Below are 13,328 nucleotides of genomic sequence, written 5' to 3'. Positions count from 1 at the left end.
CCAGCCCAGACAGGGAAGTACATGAAACTCTTACCTCAATTAATCACAGAAAAATCCAAAAGTGGTGCTGTGGCTCAAGGTAGGTAGAGCAGTAGCCTTGAGCAGAAGAAGTTCAGTGACATGAAGCTGAAGTAGTATACCTACAGTTCACACCCATAGTTCAAGACCCAGGACTGGCAAATAATAACAATAATGGTGATGATGATGATGATGATAATGCTGATGATGATAACAATACAGATTGGTAGAGAAGCCTCAAGAAGATAATCTCTTCAATGCCTTCATCTAATGCACTGAATCCTGGGTTTGAAGCAACTGAAATATTCACTGTGATGTCTTCTCTGATGCTTCAACTGAAATTAATATTTCCTTCTTCTTTATCATAATATATTTTACAGGGCACTCAATTTCTCTAAGATCATATCAAGTCATGCTAGGTCATTTAAAATATTCATTTGGTTAGCAAATAACAATAATAATAATAAGTTATCTTAATAAGTTTGTTTTTAATCTGAGGTCCTAAACTGATCTGATAAATCTGAGGCTCTTTAGAATTCTCACCATTTGATAAAAAATGCAACTTACTTCAGGACTAATATAAATCTATTATAGAATTCGGATGGTGGTTTTCAATCTTTGCTGCATATTCAAATTATGAATGAAGTGCTAAGCTCCACTAAGGTCAATTAAATTTAACCCTTCAAATATAGGCTCAGATTTGTGCATTTTTTCAAAATCCCTTGGAAAACTCTAAAAAGGCAGTAAAACAATGGTTGATAAATGGTCAAACAACTTGTTCTATGAAAGTTAACTTATAAGTACTTTAGGCCATATTGTATGTGTGCTATTTTTCTGAACTACAATATTGTTATAATCCATGGGTACAGAGACACACACAAATGAAAGGTGGTAATATAAGTTTACATTAAAACTTACAAGGAAGGAGGAGGCAACCATGCTTGATAAGAAATGTACTCATTACCTTGCCCATGTAATTGTAACCCCTCTGTACAGTATTTTCACAATAAAAATTTAAAAAATAAATAAAACATACCATTTATCCAAATCATGAAATCATGATTTCATGTACTTCATTTTTGGAAATTAAGTAGCATATACAGCATAAGGTCTCAATCAATGTTAACATCCTCTAACCCCAATGTTCAATAAAGCTGTTTTATTTTTTAAATAAAAAAAACTTACAAGGGACAGGTTTGACCTACAGACCATAGCTTGCCAACCTCTGAGTTGGATAGTTCTGTATTCTCTCCCACACTAATAAATGGCCTTCACTGTCTTACTTTATTTTGTTACAGATGGACATATTTCTGTTTTAGTTTTGAAAAATTAACTTACTAGTGATAAAGCTCACTAAAATTTGGCAGAACTTTTAGAATTTAGTTTCATTATAGAATATATGCTATAAACACTATGTTTATAATTTATAAAGTATGTGCTAAATGCAGAGTTCATATGTTGTACTTTTTTCAGAGCAACTGGATACTCTTTTCAAGTTATTTTTTTGGACAGAGTATTCAAAAGGATATCAGTGTTCCCCTTTACTTACGTATGTTAAATGACAACAGTAAAGCACAGCTGCTGCTGAGAGGGAGGTAGAGTGTGAGGTTCAGGCAGAACTGAAACAGCCCATTACCTGCAGGATCACTGCCTGCAGAGGCGTCTCAAAAGACTGATTGCAGCAATACCAATAGACTGTGAACTGCATTGTTGTATTACAGCCCGGCTTCATAAAGTTTTATAAGGCAGATGAAGAAAAATATAAAATAATGCTTCAGATGGGATATACAGAAATTCGAATTGCTTATAAGTTGCTTCTATCTATAGACAAGAATTTTAAAATTGGCTTCTAGATCTGAGTTTTGAATGATGACTACTTACATTTATACAGGGATCAGAGCATGAACCAAGAATCAAAGATGTGAAATAATTAGTTTATATAGTAAGTCTCATGGGACTAGTTGTTTCCAATTTTTACAAGTTTATAATAAAGCACAATGGGGTCAATTTTTTTTGTGTGTGTGAAAAGAACAGGAATTGCATTATTATCATTAATAAAGCCTAAATGTACTCATTATCTTGCCCATGTAATTGTAACCCCTCTGTACAGTATCTTCACAATAAAAAAGAAATTTAAAAAAATAAAAAAATAAAAGCAGTTTGATATGAATATTTTTAAACTGCAAATGATAACTGAACACTTTTAAGGTTTTACAAATAACCTACATTTATCTGAATGAGGGAAGGGAAGGGAAACAAAAAAATGGTGAGACAAAGACCAAAGGGGGAGCTAATGCAACAGTGATACAAGACAACATGTTAGAAATGATCTGTACAACCTGGGGGTTTAGGGGGAAGTGGGAGAAAAATGAGGGAGGGGGTAACAAGTTCAACAAGAAATGTACTCATTACCTTACTCAAGTAACTGTAACCCCTCTGTACATCACCTTGACAATAAAATTTAAATGAAAATTTAAAAAGCTATAGAGTCACATGAAGCTATGAAACATAGAATAGTCCTTGTCCAATGTAGTACTGTATTTGGATCTCAGTTCTGACATTCTGCAATTTATATATTATCCATCAAATGTTGAGAATTACAGCTTTAAAAATGCAGTTCACTATTGTGCTAAGAAAATTAGACAAAAATCCAAATTACAAATTTTCTTCTGTTATTAATAGCCTGAGGGAACCTGTACAAATCATTTAATGCTCTAGGTTCCTTACAACTATGAAAGTTTATGAATTCTATATGAACATTGTACAGAACATAAATAGTCCTAGATTTATGACACAGGTCAATTGTTGCTATTAAGATCTATAACTCACTGGTGGGAAAATTAAAAAAGAATAACAGTTCACTTATTTCTGATTATCATAGCTACTTTATTTTTTAATGGTCAACAAACCATTTTTTCCTCTGTTTTCTTTTCAAATGTTGAACATAATCATACTGGTATGTGTGCTTTTAAAAAATGTAGGCTAACATTTGTACATGTACATCATGTAAGTTCAAGCTCTTTTGTAGCCCAATCACAGTGTGAAAGTCTATGCCAGACAATACCAATTAAAAAGAAGGAATTTAAATTATTTCCTGGTCTCTAAAAGGAAATTAATCTATTACAAAGTACTATAATGCATTATAAAATCTGTATTCTATCAATATTAAGTAAAACAACTGAAATTCTATTCTATCCTCGCAATGAATTCTCACCAACCTCTGGGGCCTCTTTCAAGGAAGTTATAGTAGCATATGTAGCATGAAGTAAACACTTCACTAAAAGGAGATTTGAAAACGAACCTTAGTAAAACAAATCTTTCTCATCTTAAGAGAAAATTGTGGCTGCAGTCTTGCAGTAGATGATTTCTGATCACTCTGAAACTCTCCTAAGACTCTACAGCTGAGCACCTTGATGAATACTTGTAATCCCAGTTAATCAGGGGTGAAGATAATAATCTGAGGCTAGCCTAGGCAAAAAGTTAGTAAGATTTCATCTCAATTGATAAATGGTCTGTGATGTTATATGTTTATAAAATTTGTTTCCATGTCTAAAAAGGAAACAGAAAAAGTACGGTCCAGTAGGCATGGGTGACTCACGTCTGTAATCCTAGCTACTCAGGAGGCTGAGATCTGAGTATCAGGGTTCAAATTCAGCCTGGGCAGGAAAAGTGTATGAGACTCTCTTCTCCAATTAACAACCAGAAAACTGTAAGTGGCACTGTGGCTCAAGTGCTAGAGCACTCACCTTGAGAGCTCAAAAAGAGCACCCAGACCCCAAGTTCAGGACCCACGACTGGAAAAAAAAATACACAAAACAACAATAAAAAAAAAACTACAGTCCAAGGCTGTCTCATTGAAATCCACAAGATTTAACTCACCTCCCACCCCCAGCCAAAAATAAAAGTATCTAAAGACAAAAATGGATGGAGATATGCCTCAAGGATCAGATTTATGCATTCAAAATGACCGCAGTTACCATGAAAAGCATTTAAATTGTGATTAGTTACCATTTTAAGAAAATATACTCAAATTCTTATTTTTTTAGTAATAGACTAAAACATTATTCACTTATTAAAGTGGATAGACCGAAATTACTGTGCTTTCTATGGAGAACCTATTGATAATTATTGTTTTACTTAACATTTTCAGTGTTTACTAGTTTCCATTTATTTCTGACAATATAGATTTCATTTTTACTTATCCTAAGTTGTACTATTTCAACAAGTCTAATATTCATTACTTGTTTGTGATCGCATTGAGATCTGGATTACTTTATCCAAAATGTCAACTATGTTCTTTTTAGATATTATTTATTTTAGATATTTTTATTATATTTGCACATGAATTTGAATTTCTGGCTAAAGCAGAATTCTTTGGATGTTGAAAACATAGTTTACTTTGGGGGGGGGCAGGTCATGGGGCCTGAACTCTGGGCTTGGGCGTTGTCCCTCAGCTCTTCAGCTCAAGGCTAGCGCTCTACCATTTGAGCCACAGCGCCACTTCCGGCTTTTTTCTTTTTGCTTATAGGGTGCTGAGAAATCAAACCCAGGGCCTCATGCATGCAAGGCAAGCGTTCTACCACTGAGCCACCTTCCCAGCCCCATAGTTTTCTTTTGTAATATATATTTCTATTGAAAAGATACTGTACCAAGGGATTACAGTTACATGAATAGGGTAATGAGTACATTTCCTATCTAGCATTGTTACCCCTCCTTTGTGTTTTCCCTACAATCCCTTCCCTCTACACTCTCCAACCTCCCCCACCCCCACCAAGCTGTAAAGTTCATTTTCAACATAGTGTCTTGTACATCTCATAGTTACAATGGGTCAATCTGTATCCTTCTTTCGGCATTTTGTTATTTCCCTTCTCCTCCCCAAATTAGAAAAATGTCTATGCAAGTTTCAGGGCACCAGAATCAAATCCAATGACAAGAGCGGTTATACCATGGGGGAAGAACATACAAAAGAAACAAAAAAAAATCACACAGTACATTATAAGTACATTAAAAACAATGGCAAGAAAGATAAAACTTCTTGTGTCCCTATCTTGGTGCTCATTTCGCTTAGCATCATCTTATATGGTCATATGTGTATCATCTTACATGGTCATATGTGCATAGCTTTTGATTTTTTCTGCTTGTCAAGACATTTATTAGTTATTGCAAATAAGAGAAACCATGGGACCTATGTTTCTTTGAGGCTGGCTTGCTTCATTTAATATTATTTTTCCAAGTCTTTCCTAGCAAATGGGGTGGTGTCTTTGTGATGGAGGCATAGAATTCATATTCATATATATAGATATATATATGACATATCATATTTTCTTGATCCATTTATCTACTGAGGGGCATCTGTGTTGGTTCCATATCTTAGATATGGTGAATAATGCTCCAATAAACATAGTTGTGCTGGTAGCTTTAGTATGGCCTTGTTTGTGATCATTTAGATAATGCCCAAAAGTGGGATTACTGGGTCATAGGGGAGCTCTATGTGGAGTCTTTTGAGGAACCTCCATACTGCTTTCCAAAGTCTTGAACAAGTTTACACTCCCACCAACAATGCAGTAATGTTCCCTTCTGTCCACATCCCCTCCATAATCTGTTGTTATTAGATTTGTTGATTATAGCCATTCTAACTGGGGTGAAGTGGAATCTCAATGTTGATTTTATGTACATTTCTGTTATAGCTAGAGAAGTTGAGCATTTCTTATGTGTTTATTGGCCATTCTTATTTCCTCTTTAGAGAAGTCTGTCTTTAAGTTTTTAGCCCACTTATTAACCTGGCAGTTGTTACTTTGAGGATTTGTTGTTGGGGGAGTTAACTTTTTGAGTACTAAGTATATTTTAGATATGAGACCCTTGTCGGTTGTATGGCTTGTGAAGATCTCCCAATCTGTGGGCTTTGTATTGATCTTGCTAGCTATGTCCTTTTCCATTCAGAAGCTGTGCAGTTTCATGCAATCCCATTTTTCCGAACTTTGATTTGTTGTGTTTCTGGGTCTTTATTAAGAAAATTTTGGCCTATGCCAAGGAGCCCTAGAGTTTCTCCTATTCATTCCTGTAATGTTTTCAGGGTGTTTACTTTTATTTTGAGGTCTTTGATCCATTCGCAGTTGATTCTGTTGAAGGGCATATAGGAATCTAGGTTTAGTTTTCTACAGGTGTTTAACCAATTTTGCCAGCACCATTTACTGAAGAGGCTGTCTTTCTTCCATTTAGTTCCCTTATCAAAAATTAGTTGGCTATAAGTCTGTGGGTTCATTTCTGAGTCTTCAGTTCTATTCCACTGGTCCTCTTCTTGTGCTAGTACCAAGCTGTTTTGATTACTATGACTTTGAAGAAGTTTGAAATTTGGTATTAACATTCCTCTAGCACTGTTCCTTCTGCTAAGGATTTTTTTTTCTTCTTCTTTTTTTTGCTATTCGGGGTCTTTTATTGATCCATACGAACTTTTGAATTGCTTCTTCTATTTCATTTAAGAATGAGGTTGGGATGTTGATAGGTACAACACTGAATTTGTAGATAGGCTTTGGCAGTATTGCCATTTTTATGATGTCAACACTTCCAATCCAGGAGCATGGGAGGTTTTTCCATTTCCTTAATTCTGCTTTAATTTCCTTTCTCAAGTTTTTAATGTTTTCATCATAAAGGTTTTCACTTCTTTAGTAACTTCCTAGATATTTTATTTGGGGGGTGGGTTATTGCAAAAGGAGTTGCTTTTTTGATTTCAGCTGTGCTCTTCTCGTTATTGGCATACAGAAAATTCATTGATTTTTGAGGGTTAATTTTATACTCTGCTACTTTGTGAAAGTTTCAGATCAGCTCTAGTAACTTGGGAGTGGAGTCCAGGGGGTTCTTTAAATACAAGATCATATCATCTGCAAAGAGCAGAGTTTTACTTTATCTTTCCTTATTTGTATCCTCTTTATGTTTGCATCTTGTCTTATTGCTCTAGCTAGGCATCCTAATACTAAATTGAAGAGGAGTGAAGAGAGTGGACATACTTGTCTCATTCCTGAGTATAGAGGAAATGGCTTTAGCTTTTTGCCATTAAGTATAATACTGGCTATAGGTTTATCATACACAGCCAACTATGTTATTTTAATCAATCAGTATATAGGTCTACAGGCATGATGCTACAAAACAATGGAATATGAATCTTTACAGAAACATTAGAGAGAAGCTGGGTGCCAGTGGTTCATGCCTATAATCCTAGCTACTCAGAAGGCTGAGATCAAAGAATTGCTGTTCACAGCTAGCTCATGCAGGCAAGTCCATGAAACATTTTTTTTCCTTCTTCTGTTTACACGTTGTTTATTGAGACAGTGGTGTGTGTGTGTGTGTGTGTGTGTGTGTGTGTGTGTGTGTGTGTGTGTGTGTGTGTGTGTGTGTGCCAACCTCCCCCTTCCACCCCAGGAAAAAAATCAACAAGAAAAGAAAGATGAAACTGCTTATACAGGTCCTGTTGTTTAGGAAGCCGGTTGATATAAACAGAGATTCCTACCTTAGCATTGTTGCCGGGTTAGCTTTTTTTACTTTTATTTTATTGTAAAGATGCTGTACAGAAGGGTTACACTTACATGAGTAAGGTAATGAGTATATTTCTTGTGGAAAATTGTTACCCACTCCTTTGTTAAGGCCTAGAAATAAAACAGGGCTGGATGTTGCTTGTGCTCAGGGGGTTGAGGGGTGGGGATTCCCCTTGGGGATCCATCTAAGGGACAGGCTGTTCTGTGGTGCCTTTGTTACTGGGAAGGTGTCATTGAAGAAGCTTTCAACCCTGGGTGGGTGGGGTTGTCACTTGACTTAAAGCTGTCTAATCTCAAAGAGACTGGATGGGAAGCAGTGTGGTCTGCCCCTCCCTCCATCATTCCTTGCCAGCCTGACCTCAGGCCTCCCAGGTGAAGCACAGAGATTTCCAGCTGGGACTCAACACCACAATGCCCATGCCCAGCCTTGTCTGGCGGGTGAGAAAAAGACCCTTAGCCTTGGACTCACCACTGTCAATTGGGACCTTGGTCTCTGTGATCTGGGGACCTCACAGTTTGCAAGGAGATCTCCAAAGCCCTCTCCCTTGTTCACACATTCCCTGCCCTGTCCCTTGACATCTGAGAGAGTCAGTCACACACACACACACACACACACACACACACACACACACACACACACACACACACACACAGAGCTTGAATTTTGAGATCCTGTGTATATTTTTGGGTGCCCCAAAGGGGTGGAAATCTCATGTGTCTCCCCCAAAATCAAATCTTGAATCCATTTCTAGAGAGAGAAGGGAGTCATGCAGCCCATTTTAATCAATCTGTGGAGTTAGGGACCCCAGAACTGAGTCATGAGCCTTGACAGGACTATACGGGAGTGTTGAGGAGACCCCATATATAATGAACACACTGAACAGAAGCGGGGCTTCTGTCCTATCTTCCTGTCCCTAGTGGCAACATGAGACTCTTACCTCCAATAAACTGCTCAGAAAAGCTGGTAATGGTGTTGTGGCTCAAGTGGTGGAGAGCTAGCCTTGAGCACAGAGAAGCTCAGGGATTGCACCCAAGTCCTGAGTTCAAGACCCAGACCTGGCAAAAAAGAAGAGTGTCTTGATGGAATAAAAAACAAGTACAAACATCTATGTACACATGAAGTTCCCTTCCTTTCTACCTTCAACTGCCACCAATGCAGTGGAGGTTGGAGAATATTCATGAGTGAAGTAACTGAAGCAAAACTCCATTTTTAAGAGTGAAAAGAAAAAATGATACAGTGAAATGTGGAAATGTGCCAATGATATTGGTGAACATTAGACGCTAGAAGTCAATTAAGCTGAACTTCCAAAGTTGCAATGAAAAATATTCTGCCAGTATATTCTATCCAGCCATACTATCAGTCAAGCACACAGAGAAAATGAAAACATTTTCACATGAGCAAGAACCGTTAGCTATAGCCAAATAAATGCTTCAGTAAAAACGACATCAAGAAAGCCATAGGCTGATGCGTAAATGTTAACATGACCTCTTCTACCAAGCTTATGGCATAAAAAGCAACAGATTTCTAGGTTCATAGCATTTGTAACCTTGATGTTTGTACAGTACAGGTAAACTGTTTTTCCCATGAAACTTAGACCACAATTCAACTATAAACACTAATTCATTCCAATTTCATGTATAAACCCTGCACATTCTAACAGTATTGTTAGATTTTATATAATTTAAATTCAAGTGATCATTTTCTCCAATGTGGAGAATATATTCTCTAAATATTCTCTATGACCTAGCCTAGTTCAAATGCCCTCAAAATAAACACCTTTCTTTTTAGAAAATGAGAGACTGAAATAGGTAACCAATAAATAGGAACAAAGATTCAAGAAACAGTGTATCTAACAGAAAAGATAAACTGATAAAAGTAACAAGATGACCTTAGTGCATGAGTCCTAAAAATTATTTGTTCCAGACCTGAAAAAAAAGAATGGAAGCCTGTGAAAAATGTTTCTAGAAACCAAGACAGACATGTTAGTTTCATTTTAGCACATTATAGGCTCTAGACATGTGGTTATTGTTATTATCATTCAGTTATTCAGTATGGTAGAAATTTTTGAAATTTTGGTCATTGATATACAGAAAACGGATTACATTTTAAAACTAACCAATTTTAACACTCCTGCAATAAAAAACAAAATAGGTTAATGGAATGAGTGAAAGGGATAAATCTCAAAACTGTAAAAATATTTTTTCAACACTTTAATGAATAGCAAATAGATACCGCATGAAATTATTTACCTCCATATACATTGACAAGCAACCTGAGGTGAAAACTCCTGAACTTTGAAAAGTCTGACCTATCTTTTGTTTACAGGCATTAAGTCACTACACTTTTGACAGTAGTTTCTGAAATACAACCGAAAGTCAAATAAAAGTTTTTTTAAATAGTATCTTTGTTTTTTATTCTGATTTTGTATTTGTTGTATTTTAAAAACCTACTAATATTGTTGCAATTATTGTGAAATATTTTGTTGTTAAAACAACAATTATCTTGTATAAACTCAGAAGAGTTCCTAGCATTGCTATTGTTGAGGAAAATAATGACTTCTTGATTTATTCTCAGAAAACAGTTAAGCTTTCTCATCAATTCAAATCTATCAATGATGTAATCTTTATGAGATTTTTTTTCACTTAAATATATTATCTGGAGAGAAGATGATGTTTATGGGCCATATAGCTACGGAAACATATTTTTCATTTGAAATCAATGGTCTCTTCTTTTGGTATCTGTGGTTATAGATCAGCTAAACAAAGTGTTAGAAATTAGAAGTCACTCTGGAAAACATGTGCTGTGCTTCAGAATGACGTTCTTTTTTCATTGCTCAAGAATCTTTCTCCTGGGAATACAAACTTCTAGAATAGCACCAAAATGTCATTTGTACTTTACAGAGCTTTAGGGAAAATTATAAAGTACCTTTATGTGACTTTCTGGTAGGGATGTTCCATTAAAACCAGAATGAATGACAGTCTTTTATACAGTTTAATGATGTTATATTTTATGAGAGTTCAAGTCAATGGAATTATCTTTGATGCCAGATGTTACTTATGAAGCAATGGGTGATCTGTCTTAATCACAGATTAGTCATCTATGAAAGTATGATATCTTCGCTATGATGTTTTTAACAAGAAATAAGACACTGAGAAATAAATACAACCCACAATAAATAGCTATCCAGAAATTTTTAAATTAATACATGAAAGAACAAAGAGAAACATAGCAGAAACTCATGTGGCATAGTGCAGCTGACTCCCAAGCTTAGTAGAAAGCAGATTGCCTATGCCTACCTTGGCAGATGGATCACTGAACAATTACATATACGTATGTATAAGTGAAGTAAAACCTTTAGTCTTAACCTGTTACCTGTGCAGTTAAGTGGCGTATATTAATATGAAGTCTTTGGCCCTCTTCAAAGTACTAAATTTATTGAGATTTCACATATTTCCAAAACAAAGTATGAAAAAAGGAGAAAAAGGCAGTAAAACTACAAACACCTCAATACTTATGAGGTAATGGGTCTTAAACCTACTCATCTATCAGTGACCTGGAATTCACATAACAAAACTTGCTCCTGTCTAGTTGCTGAAGGAGATCATATCCTGATATGTTTTTGTTTTTTATCTATTTTAGGACTTTTATGGAATGGCAGTTTCACCCTTTTTCATTGCATTAGTAATTTTACAACTCTTAATATACTTTACTTATACTAGGTTATTATTTATGGCTATGCCTTCTCTCCATTCTACAATGTAATTGTCTTAAAATGCTATCTATAAAATTGAAAAATTCTTCTGAATCATAAAAGTTTCTAGTTTATACATGTAGAAGACAAACACAAAATCATGTTAGAAAAAAAAAAGCTTTTTGACTTTTGAACACTAATTTAGACTGTATTGAAAGCCAAATATATAATTTCTGTAGATGTTTAAAATAAGAACCTGTATGAGCTTATACTCTGCTTATTGACTCAGATATGTTTCATGAGAGAAAAAATGGGTCAATATAGACAAATATCAAAGAGACTTTTTGGTAATGTGATCCACATGTCCAATCATAAATTTCAATAAATAAATGTTATGATAGATTGAAATGGTCTGAGGATGGGCTCTTGAAGGAGACCTAGTAGAAGGAAGAAAGAATGAGACCAAGAATGACTACTCATGCTAACACTAGCCTTAGATCTTGACAATAAACTTGAATCCGTTCTTGGATATAGTGGTCAATTTATGAAACAATGCCTTATTAACAATAATTACAACACAGTTTCCATGACCTCAACAGTGTGGCACTATTGGGTCTGTGCAGAGATTTTAGCCAGCACGGTTTCCTTGGGGTGTGGAATGTTGTATGTATCTTTACCATGTATGCTCACAATCATCTAAGAAGCAAAGGTTCATACAAGAGTTGAAAGCAGCACTGACATTTCAATCAAGTAAATACCCTGCTAGTTTTAATAACATGGACAAGTAATATTTCAAAAAGAAGATACTGCAATGGAGGCACATACTTTGAGGTGAGAAAGAATAGGGAGAGGTATGATGGTAACAATAATACATATGTTAAATCATATCTTACTCAACTCATTTTTGTTTTTTTCTAAAATTATATTGTGAAGGTGATGTACAGAGGGGTTATAGTTATATAAGTAAGCTAATGAGTACATTTTTTGAACAGTTACCCCTCATTTTCACCCTCTCCCCACTAAGTTGTAAAGGTCATTTCCAACACAGTGTCTAGTGAGTATCACTGTTTCATTGCTTCGCCCTTTGTGCCATCATTTCTGTGATTTTCCTTCCCTAAATCAGATAAACTCATATATAAGACAAAGAATACAGAAATTTAAAAAAACTGACATCAGGAAATACACCAAAGAAAAAAAATAAGAAACAACCGAAAGCAGTACAATTAAAAAACAAGCTCTTGCTTCTATTTCTTGGAGTTTATTTCAATAAGGATCATTGTATATGGTCATATCCAATGGCTAGTTATTCATTGTGATCCTCTGCTAAGAATATCCTAGACATGGTCTAGTCATTACAAATTAGGGAAACCATAAAGCCTATGTTTCTTTGCGTCTGGATTGCTTCTGTTAATATAATTTTTCCAAGTCTTTCCCTTTCCTTACAAATGAGGTGATGTCATTCTTCTTGATGGAAGCATAGAATTTTATTATGTATATACCACATTTTCTTGATCCTTTCATCTACTTTGAGTATCTGGGTTGATTGCATATCATAGCTATGGTAAATAATGCTCCAATGAACATGGAGCTGGTTGTGCTGGTAGCTTTGATGTGGCATTCTTTTTGTCATTTTAGTAAATGTCCAGGAATGAGATTGCTGGGTCATAGAGAAGCTCTTTTGAGGAACCTCCATACTGCTGCTTTCCACAGTGGTTGAACAAGTTTACATTCCCACCACTCCTTAATTTGTCATTACATTATTAATTTTACAGCTCTTATTTGTGGCTATACCACCTCTCCTTAATACAATGTAATGTATTAAAATGTTTGTAAAATTTAAAAATACTTTTTTCATTTTTTATTGTCAAGGTGATGTATAGAGGGGTTACAGTTTCATAAGTAAGGTAATAATAATTTTGAATCAGGAAAGTTTCTAGTTTATGGATGTACAAGACAAATACAGAATCATGTTAGGAAAAAAAGCTTCTTGACTCTTGAACACTAATTTTGACTCTGTATTGAGAGTCAATTATACAAGTATACATTTTCTGTAGATGTTTAAAACCTGAGTGAGCTGATACTCTTCTTT

The sequence above is a fragment of the Dipodomys spectabilis genome, unplaced genomic scaffold, assembly GCF_019054845.1.
Source record: "Dipodomys spectabilis isolate Male_0828 unplaced genomic scaffold, ASM1905484v1 ptg000032l, whole genome shotgun sequence".
NCBI lineage: Eukaryota > Metazoa > Chordata > Mammalia > Rodentia > Heteromyidae > Dipodomys > Dipodomys spectabilis.
The sequence above is the reverse complement of the archived record's forward strand: the minus strand, read 5'-3'. Positions refer to the sequence as shown.